General features: G+C 46.8%; 4 non-coding genes across 4 annotated transcripts; 2 read left to right on the top strand and 2 right to left on the bottom strand.

The window, feature by feature from the left end:
• The first annotated feature begins 247 nt into the window (after positions 1-247).
• TRNAY-GUA lies at positions 248-339 on the top strand. Its single transcript is given in 2 exon segments — positions 248-284; positions 304-339. It is a non-coding gene; the product is annotated as a tRNA-Tyr (tRNA).
• Positions 340-881: 542 nt separating this feature from the next.
• On the bottom strand, positions 882-954 carry TRNAV-AAC. The gene has a single exon. It is a non-coding gene; the product is annotated as a tRNA-Val (tRNA).
• A 266-nt stretch (positions 955-1,220) lies between these two features.
• On the top strand, positions 1,221-1,313 carry TRNAY-GUA. The gene is made up of 2 exons: positions 1,221-1,257; positions 1,278-1,313. It is a non-coding gene; the product is annotated as a tRNA-Tyr (tRNA).
• A 619-nt stretch (positions 1,314-1,932) lies between these two features.
• On the bottom strand, positions 1,933-2,005 carry TRNAV-CAC. Its single transcript has one exon. It is a non-coding gene; the product is annotated as a tRNA-Val (tRNA).
• Positions 2,006-12,421: the final 10,416 nt, after the last annotated feature.

The raw sequence follows: 12,421 nt of genomic DNA on the forward strand, positions 1-12,421 counted from the left end.
CAGAAACGGCACTGTGTCCAGAGACCTTCTTCCTGCAGGAAACTGTCTGTTGGGGATCCCACATCAATGTGGCCGGATGCTGTTGCCAGACATGGCAGCAGTAGAAGAAAGCAACCTTCGGTCTGCCGTTTTTCTCTCCCAAACCGTCCTTCTTTGGTGGAAGGAGCTGGGGATCCCTCCTGGACTAGCCCTGGGCCATGCAGGGTCGATGCTGAAGCCCAGAGGTGTCGGCTCCAGGCTCAGCACCCCTTTGGTAGCTCAGCTGGTAGAGCGGAGGACTGTAGGGCGCCCCCCCCCCCAGGCATCCTTAGGCCGCCGGTTCAACTCCGGCTTGGAGGAGAGCTCTGCTTTTATCCCCACAGAAGAGCAGAGTGGGAAGGGGCTGGAGGGTCAGGGGTCCCACCCCTGCTCAGTGCAGGACTCCCCGTTGGACCATCCCTCTCGGATGCCTGTCCAGTTGCGTCTGAACTCCTCCAGTGTGAGAGAGCCCGCAAGCTCCATGGGTCATTGCATCCTTTTTTGGACTGCTCCAACAGTCTGGAGATTTTCCTGGTATTCAGATGAAATCTGACTTCGTATAGCTGGAGCCTGTGCTGAGAAAAGGGGAACTGGAGTTTGCACGATTTGGAAGTGATGCTGCTGTCGCTGAAGCCTGCAATCACACGTGCCCTGTTTGCAGCCCCATCGCATTGTTGGCTCATATTCAGCTTGTTGCCAAATTCAGCAGGGCAAGGGAGGCATTCTCTGTAGCTCTGCCTGCCATGAAGGGGCCTGGCCAAAAGGGGGCGCCATGGAAGCTTCCCCAAGGCACGTGATGGAACCAGGATCTTCGCTGACAATGGGCAAGGGAGGCCCTCCTCTCCCCAGCAAGAAAAGGGGGCTGTTTCTGCCTGGTTTCGAACCAGGGACCTTTTGCGTGTTAGGCACATGTGATAACCGCTACACCACAGAAACGGCACTGTGTCCAGACACCTTCTTCCTGCAGGAAACTGTCCGTTGGGGATCCCACATCAATGTGGCCGGATGCTGTTGCCAGACATGGCAGCAGTATAAGAAAGCAACCTTCGGTCCGCCGTTTTTCTCTCCCAAACCGTCCTTCTTTGGTGGCTGGAGCAGCTGCATTTTTGGCCAGGAAGGAGCTGGGGATCCCTCCTGGACTAGCCCTGGGCCATGCGGGGTCGATGCTGAAGCCCAGAGGTGTCGGCTCCTGGCTCAGCACCCCTTCGGTAGCTCAGCTGGTAGAGTGGAGGACTGTAGGGCACGCCCCCCCCCCAGGCATCATTAGGCCGCCGGTTCAACTCCGGCTTGGAGGAGAGCTCTGCTTTTATCCCCACAGAAGAGCAGAGTGGGAAGGGGCTGGAGGGTCAGGGGTCCCACCCCTGCTCAGTGCAGGACTCCCCGTTGGACCATCCCTCTCGGATGCCTGTCCAGTTGCGTCTGAACTCCTCCAGTGTGGGAGAGCCCGCAAGGTCCCTGGGTCATTGGATCCTTTTTTGGACTGCTCCAACAGTCTGGAGATTTTTCCTAAAGTCAAGCTAAAATCTGACTTCCTATAGCTGGAGACTGTGCTGAGAAAAGGGGAACTGGAGTTTGCACGATTTGGAAGTGATGCTGCTGTCGCTGAAGCCTGCAATCGCACGTGCCCTGTTTGCAGCCCCATCGCATTGTTGCCTCATATTCAGCTTGTTGTCAAAATTCAACAGGGCAAGAGAGGAATTCCCTGCAGCTCTGCCTGCCATGAACGGGCCTGGCCAAAAGGGGGCGCCATGGAAGCTTTCCCAAAGCACGTGACTGAAGGGCCTGCACAGACGCTCTCCCAGCTGAGCTGCTTGGGCTGCCCTGGGGGCCAGTTCCTTCCACCTCTCCCCACACTGAGACCCAGGAGGAGCAAGGGAGCCCCTCCGTTCTCCCCCCCACACCATAAAAGGAGGCTGTTTCTGCCTGGTTTCGAACCAGGGCCCTTTCGCGTGTGAGGCGAACGTGATAACCGCTACACCACAGAAACGCAGCCTCCTCCAAGGGAAAGGGGGTCCCCCCTTGCCATCGCTTGGGGTGCTTTGTGCTCAGAGCGTTTATATGACCATCCCCAACTATTTTCTTGGACAGCAGGCCCAGTCTGCTTTTCCGCTGTGCCACAGGGACTCTTTCCCGGTCAGGCACCCGGTGGCCACTTCCCCCTGGCAAAGCCAGGCCTCGGTCCCTGCCAGGCCCCTGATGCCTGGGGAAGCTGCAGGCTTCCTGCCATCCTGCCCAGGCCCTTCCCGGCCGCGCCAGTGGTTTAGGGGCATCATGCGAGGTTCCCAATCTTGCGACCCGGGTTCGAATCCCGGCTGGCGCAGCTCCTGCTCTCCCTTTTGCATCCCAAGCGGGGAAGACGGCACCGTCGGAAACCTCTGCCTGGCCGTGCTGTGTTTATTACATATCACTCGTGTTGAGGAGGGAGCACATGGCCCCCAAGGCTAGTCGCCCCCGACTGCCTCATCCCCCAGTAAACTCCCTGGTCCCCTTTTCAAGCCACCCAGATTGGCGGCCTGCATTGTCCGCCCTGAGCAGCCCTGATCTGTCCACATGGCAGGGTGGCCACACGCCCCCACTGGACTCTGGGGTCTGGCGAGGGAAAGGGGGCTGCCCATCATGCGGAGGCTGCGCTTCTGTGGAGTGGCCGCGATCACCTTCTTGCCTTCTGTCCACTGGGGATCCCACATCAATGCGGCCTGATGCTGTTGCCAGACATGGCAGCAGTATAAGAAAGCAACCTTCACTCTGCCATTTTTCTCTCCCAAACCGTCCTTCTTTGGTGGCTGGAGCAGCTGCACTGCTGGCCAGGAAGGAGCTGGGGATCCCTCCTGGACTAGCCCTGGGCCATGCGGGGTCGATGCTGAAGCCCAGAGGTGTCGGCTCCAGGCTCAGCACCCCCTTTGATAGCTCAGCTGGTAGAGCGGAGGACTGTAGGGCGCCCGATTTTAACAACTTTGGCCAGGATGTCTCCAACTGCATTTTATTGTATTAATAATATTTATTTATTTGTAAGCCACCTGAGGCTTAGTTGAATGGGGCGGTATATAAGTCTGCGAAAGAAAGAGAGAGAGAGAGAGAGAGAATGAGAGAGAGAGAGAGAGAGATCAGAAAAGCCAGTCCTCAGTCCCTGCCAAGCACCCAGATTCCTGGGCAAACTGTGGAGTTTCTTGCCATCCTACACAGGCCCTTCCCAGCTCTGCCAGTGGTGTAGGAGCATCATGCAAAGTGTCCAAAGCCCACACTTTGACACAGGAATGTAAAATTCGGAATTAATCATTCTTAGCAGTGACACAGCAAGTTTAAATCCACCACAGATAGTAACAATCCTCTTTTCTCCATCTCATCCACTAAAAATGTGCAGAAGCCAAAGATCATCTGCAGAGCCAAACTGAGGCCATCTGGCTTTCAGAACGTCCAAAGTTGGCCATTTGTTTTAAGTGTCCATCGAACTACTTCCATCGAACCAAATACTGATGCATTAGTTTTCCAAATACAATGCGTACGGCTGTTCCAAACTCGCTTGCATTTGTCTTACTACGAGGCACTTGAACAGGGCGTCACAAACGAGGCCGTCTGGGCTCTGACAGGGCTGGAATGCAACTGATCAGTGTCCTGACGTACGCCTGGCACCCCACCCCGTGCGACCTTGGCCCGCTTCTCCCTTCACAGAGCCCTTCTCGAGCGGAGGGGCTTCCTTCTCATCCTTCTCTCTGGACACACCTCATACGTCATGGGTCCTACAAGGCCATCTAGTGAAAAGAGCCTAAAAAGAGATCTACAGACTCATGAAACGATCATCATTATTTTGCGTTTATGTTCTGCCCTTTTCGCTCCAACACTGCTTAGATAGTTCCATCTTATCATCCCAGCAACAACCTTGTGAGGTAGGTTGGGTTGAGAGTCTGTGATTGGCCCAAAGTCACCCCAAGGAGCTTCGTGGCTAAGTGGCCACCAAAAGCCAGATCTCCTGGGTCCCCAGTCCAGCATCTGAACCACCACATGGGCTCTCAAAAACTAAATCGTCACAACAACAACCCTGCAGGGTATGTTAGGCCAAGAGTCTGTGACTGGTCCAAAGTCACGCCCTGAACTTCATGGGCTGAATGAAGACTAGACACTCCGACGAGGGACAAGTGACACCTTCTGGTGAAAACTCTCCCTTTTTACCAGAATGTCACACCTTTGGGCCAAGGACTTCTTGACCCCTGCACTTCCTTGCGCACTGTTCTTTCTAAATTCATGCTTCTGTTCCTGCAACTGGATAAAAGCTGAACCAGCTGTGGCGCTTTTTTCTGCCTATGCCTTGGACGGGGATTTGAAACTGAATTAATCACCCCAAGAACGAAACTCACAAACCTGTGTTGATGCAACCTGAGGTGCGAATGAGGGTCCCATATATAGTCCTAACTTTGCTTCCAGCTTCACGGCCCTTACCCTACGAGTGTTTTCTCAGAAATGGGGCCCAATTCCTTTTATCTGTCCTAAACCTCCCACTAATCATCTTCATGGGTGATCCCAGGATCAACTGTCTACTTTCTCCATACCATGCATTATTTTAAATAATAAAATTCAAAATAATGCATCTCTAGCACGTTTTCTCTTGCTTTTTCTCTAAGCTGAGCAGCCCCAGTACTTGTAGCCACTCACAGGGGAACTGCTCCTGCCCTGCCCACTTCCGTTGCCCTTCTCTGTACTTTTTCCAACTCAACAATGTCCTTACTCAGGTAAGGCAACCCGAACTGAACACAATATTCCAAGTGTGGGAGCACTGCATAAGGGAAGTAAGATCTTGGCACTTCTATTTTCTGTTCCATTCTTAATGATGCCTAGCATGGAATTTGCCTTTTTTTCACAGCTGGGTTGACATTTTCACTGAGCTGTCCACTACCACCCCCAAGATCCTCAGTACTGCTACTTCAGATCCCATCAGCAAGTATCTGAAGTTGGGATCGTTTTGTCCCCGCATGTACTACTCTGCACTTACGTGTATTGAACTGCATTTGCCATTTCGCTGCTCATTCTCCCAGTTTGGAGAGATCCCTTTGGAGCTCCTCACAATCCCTTTTGGTTTTAGCCATCATAAAGTTTAGCATCGTCAGCAAACTTGGCCACTTCTACTTTCTGCTAATTCCAGATCATGTATGAATAGGTTGAAAAGCACTGGTCCCAGTACAGAACCCTGCGGGTCTCCAGTTGAAATCTCTCCATTGGAAGAAATTGCCATTAATTCCCACACACTGCCACCTGTTAGTGATCTGTAAGAGGAGTGATCCATAAAAGAAGCGATCCATGTCCCCCCTCCCTTTATTCCATGACTGCTCAGTTTGCTCAGGAACCTTTGGCAACTGACTTTGTCAAACACCTTTTAGAAGTCCAAGTAAACAATGTTCACTGAATTGCCCCGTCTACTTGCTTACTGACACTCTCAAAGAACTCCAATAGGTTGGTAAGGGAAGGCTCGCCCTTGTGGAAGCCATGCTGATCTATTTTAGCAGGGCTTGTCCCTCAATGTGCTTACCAAATCTTTAATAATGCTTTCAACATAAGCCAATTGGCCTGTAATTTCCTGGATCCCCTTTTAAAAATTGGTGTTACATTGCCATACTCTAATCCTCTTGTAAAAGGAGCTAATCTTGGAGACATGTTAAATATTTTGGTAAGAAGCTCAGCAATTCCAAGCTTGAGTTCTTTGATAATTCTAGGATGGATACCATCTGGACCAGGCAACTTGCTGACTTACTTTGTCAATAAAGTTGAAAAATTAATGCTGAGTAAGATTTTCAATACTATGTGACTTGAGGGAATCGTGAGCTTTTTTTCCCTCCTTCTGCTCACATTGCTGCTCTCGCTGCTGCAGACTGGAGTTTCTCCACCTTTGTTTCGTTATAATCGGAAAAAAAATCTGTCGAAAGAAAAAAAGAACTGCAATCCATCTCACACACTTACTTGAGAGTAAAATGTCCTCCTGAGTAGAGGTGTGTAGGCAGCTATTCCACTTCAGTTCCCACCTGCAATATGGGCCTGGACTGGAGTCTTCCAAACCATCTTCCACATGCACTTTATTGCCCAGTGCAATGTGGCTGACCAGATAAGCCTAAATTCCTCAAAGTATCTCTCTTAGTATTTGGTCCTGTCTCCAATTCTTTCTGACTCAGCCATCTGAGTTTCCTTGTGGCAGGACCTTTCTTCATCTGCAATATGGAGTGAATAATATTGGACAGTCTCATTCCTCTCCCATTCCCTCCCCCTCATATTTTCAGGCATTTTTTTCGACAAGCTCAAGAAAACAAAATATACAACTTTAAATAATGTGAGGCTCAGAGGCCAGCCATGTTTTCCTTAAGGGTTGGGATGCAGACGCAGCAGAGGGAACCCTCCAAGAAACCATGAGTAAATTTTATGTCTCTTGAAAGTCTTATAGCAGAATTCTATACTTTGCAAGGTGCACCATAGAAATACAGAAACAGTAAGTCAGAAGGGACCTCCTGGGCCATCTAGTCTGACCCCCAGCTCCAGCCAGCTCAACTCACGACATTCCTACTAAGTGCATGTCCAGCTTATCCTTGAACATCCATAATCCATGTGGTTGACTCCCAAGCTCATATAACCAGGGTTGCATTGGACAGTGAATGCTTTGCATGTCTTCTCGGGAGAAAATGTGGTTAAATTCAACAGGTCTTATACAAAGTAGGCCTGTGGTGGGTGTAAGAGGCTCACAGATTTGACCTCAACAGCATCTGCCATTTGCCACCAATGATTTTTTCCCACAGAGGAAAAGATCCATGCATATCTTTGCATACATTGTTCAAATGTCTGTTTGCAGGATCCATTCCAGGGGTTGCTGATCTGGTAAACTGGTAAATAACTCCTCACCCTTCAAGACAACGCATTTCTCACTCATCTTTGCTAAAATTATACTCTGCATATGAGAGAGGGCTTCCTCAGCATGGCTGGCTGGGGAATGCTGGGAACTGTAGTGCTTTCTGGCTAGCATCCTGGGTCCACTTACCTGGAGAAAACCCCCTTGTCAGGGGAACATATTTCCAGTAAACATGTACTATAAAGACAGTCCTACAATGGGTGTTACCATAATCTGGAGGTGTTAAGCTCGGTGCAAATCCAGCCCTCCCGGGTGCCCGGATAAAAAGCCGCTCCTTGGCCATACTTTTTCTTCAACAGCCAAACATTTCATAAATTCCTGATTTTATTGCAATTTCCCCCCAAGTCTAAAAGGCTGGAATTAAAGCTTAGTTGCTGGCAGCAAGAGCTAAAATATACTGATATTTTTTGCATTTTTGGCCTCACCTCTTTTGTCTTTGTCCTGAGGAGTAATGTAGAATATTCTGTTTTTGAGATGCAGCCATCCAGAAATGTCCAGTGTTGCAGTAAATAACTCCCTTGTGTTATGTGATGTCCTTTCACAAAGCCATATATGGTATATCAAGTTTTTTATAAAATAAAGTTGTTTTTAAAATCATAATTTCACATACATACTGATAGGATTTTATGGGGTGTTACTGTACAGGCAAAATCTTCGGGGGTTTGGTAGACAGGTCACAGAGACAAAATTTGTCATAAATATTAAAACAGGGAATAAAATGTTTGCATAACAACACTCTCATACGTGGCCTGGTGTACATTCCCATTCTCTGCAACTCTCACTTTGAAAAGGGCATTGGAACTGACTTATGTCCATTGCTTTTAAATTGCTCATTAGCTAGCTGAATATGATGATTGTAGGTTTTGAACTGCTATTTTATATCTGATTATACTTCTGACATTATCCTTAACCTATTATATACATTGTTCTTGGAGGACTCTGCCTTAAAAAGCGGTCTAAAGGCAGTGTGGTATAGTGGTTAAGAGTCAGAAGTAGACTCAGAGGAACTGGATTTTAGTCCCCACTCAACTATGGAGCCAACCAGGGGCCAGTCACTGACTCGCAGCCCAACCTACTTCACAGGGTTGTTGTGGAATTAGATTGAGAGCAGGAGGAAAAGAATGATGAAAGCTGCTTTGAGTTTCTCACAGGAAAAATGTGGGCTATAAATCTAATAAATAAATATCTTTAGGATAAATGGATAACAACAGTACGTAGCTATGGTACAACTGTATTTGGACTATTGGGTACCATTAATCCACTTAGCTATACACAGATGATCAGGGCTGCACACCTACCTACTTATGCATAGCTGTATATTAAATTGAACTCTTCATGGCCATCAGCACTATAATCTTGTCCTTCCCATGTGAACATGTCCCTGCACCTGAAGTTAAAACCATATAAATTAGCATCCCTTATAAATGCAGGTGAGCTCTAGAGGGACCATCAGTGTTGGAAAAGCAAAGCAAAAGGCTACATAAATAAATCTCAAAGCATAAGAAATTAGAAGATTTAATTTGTGATAGAAACATAGGAACAGAGCGAGACAGAAGGGACCTCCCCGGCCATCTAATCTGACCCCTGGCTCCAGCCAGCTCCACTCATGACATGCCTACCATGTGCATGTCCAGCCTATCCTTATACACCCTCACTTTTTGCGCTTCAACCACCTCCCGTAGTAGCCCATTCAATCCCCTCGGGATCCTGTCAGGAAGTATTTCCTGGCATCCACCCTAAATCTTGGTTCCCCGAGCTTTGCTCCATTGGAACGCGTCCTGCCCTCCACTACAAGGGAAAAGCTTTGACATTGTTTTAAATTTGGTTTTAAAATTGGCCTGTACATTTGGTAATGAAATGTTTGACTTCACGATTGCCTGTATTTTATATGCCGTTGTAAACTGCCAAAAGGGCTTAACTTCTGAGCAATACAAATAGATAGATAAATGTCTTGAATATTAATTGCTTCATAGATGCTTAGCTCTGTACATCTTGGATACCTCTGAAGTTTGTGAAGCTTGAGAACATGAGGCCTGCAGAAAACAGTGAATGCCTTAGCTCCACTACTGTTTTGACAATGTTTACCACTTGTAAGGGGAATAAAATGGATAAAGGTACTGATCAATACTGCAAAACCTGGGTAGGAAGAGCCAAAGGAATTCTGGATTTCACAGAGAAATAAACATTATTTTGCCTGGAAAGTATGCTCTGGAGAAAGAACATGAGATGTCCAGGCAGGATAAAAGAGAGTAGTGAGCAGATTCATTCTCATTAATGTGGTCGATCCAGCTTTATGCCAAATTCTTGGCCAATTAATTTAGTTTTCTAAATCCTTCTGCTAAGGTATAGAAAGAAAATTGTCTAAACTCTACATCACTTCCTACTCATGGTTGTTTACAGCTTCTGTGAATTTCATATCTGTTTTGTAAACAGCACATTTTGTGTTTTTTTAGAGCAGGGAAAATAAGAGTATTATTTCAGATGGCAAAAGAAGGTGCAATTTCCTCTTGTATATTTGCACTGTTTTGCAATGCCACAGTGCCTACTAGAAGTCACGCTGTGGAACAGCAGGAAAGAAAATACTCCTTGAGTCATGCATGGATCCCAGTCTGGATGACAAACTGGAAGATTGCATAGAATCCTCTTGCCTTGCATAGAAAAGCCCCATATCTACCTGCAACTGCTGCAGCTGCAGGGCATCCACAAGAACAGAGATTCTCAACTTTTTACTCCAAAGGCTGATTTGTGAGAGGCCTCTTGGTCCCACAGTATTGACAGATAGAGACAGCATAATCTGGGCTGGCTATTCCTAGTAATATTTTATATTGATCAAACCTATTTGGTAATTTTTTTGCCACAGCTATATCTTGTAGCAGGGAGTTCCAGTGTCCCTCAAGCTGACTACAGATACTGGTTCTGTAAGCAGAGTTATTTGATCTCTCCATTTTGGGAAGGATTTATTGATACAGGGTACCAGTCTGTCCACAAACACCTCCCTTGGTGTCCCTTCTTCAAGCTTCTTTTCGATCTTGATTTCACTTAAATCTCCTCAGAGCAGTTTAAATGGTTTTTTAACTGGGAGGTTGCGCTGCTAGGAAGTGCTGCTGTTCATTTAGGTTCAAAATGTTTGCTTGGGTTCAAAACCACGGTTTTGTATTTTCTACCACCTCTGCCTTGTGGTTAGGCTTTTAGACTAGTTACTTTCCACTGGTGTCACCTTCCAGAAAAAGAATGTTTTGTGATTGGGCCACGGCCATCATGGCAGCCATTTTAAGAATGGGCAAGCCTGTCTGTGGCAACCATTTTGTGAGACTGACCACGACACTCCCAAATATCCAAATGGGCCCAGCCAAACAGGTCAGACCCTTGCTCTAGCTAGAGGAGGTTTATTCCGTATTTTTTCAGCAATCACTGCCTTCCATCCCTTCCACCTGCACTTTTGAGGTGTAACAGCTTCTCACCCCCTACCTCTCTATCCCCAGGATTAAAAACATAAATATACATTATGGAAAGTATCAGCCTATGAGTTGTGCATGGCACAGCCATAGCCCTCAAGCCAAGAGGCCCCAGCGAGTCTGCAGCAGGGTGGATACAAATTGATGATTTTTTTAAAAAAATCAGATTTTAAAATTTTAAATTGATTTTAAAAATTCAAATTGGATTGCTTAATTGAAATCAGATTTTCAATATAACGCTTTTTGAAGAAAAACCTAACTAAACATAGTTTTCTATATAAGATACATGATAATCCAAAGGTTATTCATCATGAAATAAGGACTAGTTTTTAATTATGTAGCAGAAGGTGGTACTTTCATGCAATGTTTAAATTTTTTGGTAAATGAATCCCGTTAATCTATTCACAATGTCATGCTATTCCAGAGGTTTCTGTAAGTTTATTGGACTTGGCAGTTTTTCTATCTAGGAACTGTTATCACAGATGCTTGGTTTTATAGTTCTCAAAACTGTGAATGTGTGTCTGCAGAGATCATGTGCCTCTTCTTCGCAGCAAAAATGTTATAAAAAAAATACAGAACTGGAAAAAAGACTTTAATCCCATGGTTATTTTGCAAATCTATTTTCCCAGAAGCAACCCCTTACTTCTTAAGCGCTAAGTTTCAAAAAATTCAACGAACAGAAGACTATTGGGAGTGGAATAGATCTACACAAGAAGCTAATTGAGAGGAGGGAGGGGCAAGCCCTAAAAATTAAAGTGAAACTTTTTGCGCAAAATACGCCACAAGTTTTGGGGTCCTTTTGTGTACAGCCTGAAGTGTATCACATTCTTCTTTCCCTGGAGGAGAAAACCTATAATAGCAGCAGGCCATAAAAAAGAGACCCAGTTTGGGAATAATTTAATGGAGTTCCTCACCCTATGGGTAAGGCAGGCAGGCATGCAAAACCATGATTTAAATCTAGTCATACTGACTAATGATTGAAATCATGATTTAAATCCATTTGATTTAAAGTTGTAACCCCTCGTGGACCATGAGGAATATTTACTTTATGGCTATACTGTAGCCAGACAGAAGACCCGCAGTCCCCTTTTTCTGTTGCCCTCGGAAACGCCTCCTTCTATCTTCAACATTTGGGAAACCTCTCCTTGAACAAAGCCAGGCCCTCTACAGTTGAGGAGGGTCAGAAAAGACCCTCCTCAGCTGCTTGACTTGCCTCTCTATGTTCAGGCAACTCACCGCTTTTATTTTATTTTTATTTATTTAAAACTTTTATATACTGTCCACTACTGAGGTCTCCAGATAGTCTTACAATAAAACAAAGTGGTGCACAGCATCCAAATTGATTGTTTATGCAATAAAACTCCACATTAAAACCAGACTCAAACCTTAAAATGGGAAAACAAAAAGGTTTTAGCCTGGCGCCAAAAGGAATAAAGTATTGACACCAGGCGAACCTCTCTGGGGAGCATATTCCATAGTTGGGGTGCCAACGCAGAGAAGGCCCTTCTCTGGGCAGCCACTCTCCTAATTTCCTTCAAGGAGGGCTCCCGAAGAAGGGCCTTTGCCCCAGATCTTAAGGCGTGGGCAGGCACATAAGGAAGGAAGATGCCCCTTCAGATATCCAGGTCCTAAGCCATTTAGGGCTTTATGGGTCATCACCAGCAGCTTAAATTGGGCCCAGGCTTCAACTGGTAGCCAATGTAGATGGAAAAGCACCGGTGTTATTTGTGAATACCTGCTGGTCCCTGTTAACATCCTGGCAGCTCTGCTCCGAACCAATTGAAGTATCCGGACTGTCTTCAAGGGCAGCACCACACAGAGCATGTTACAGTAGTCCAATTGGGAAGTTACCTGTCCATGGGTCACCATGGCCAGGCAGCGCCCATCCAGGTAAAAGCCCCTCGCCACCACTGCCACCTGAGGCTCCAGGGACAGCTCTGGGGCGAGGAGCACTCCCAAACTGGGCACCCTGTTCTTTGGGGGGAGTGCAACCCCATCCAGGGCAGGGCCCAAGTCACTTGCCTGGAAGGCTGAACCGCCCACCAACAGGACCTTCGACTTGTTTTTG

Source organism: Varanus komodoensis, unplaced genomic scaffold (assembly GCF_004798865.1).
Source record: "Varanus komodoensis strain SLA01 unplaced genomic scaffold, ASM479886v1 scaffold76, whole genome shotgun sequence".
In the NCBI taxonomy this organism is placed as follows: Eukaryota; Metazoa; Chordata; class Lepidosauria; order Squamata; family Varanidae; genus Varanus; species Varanus komodoensis.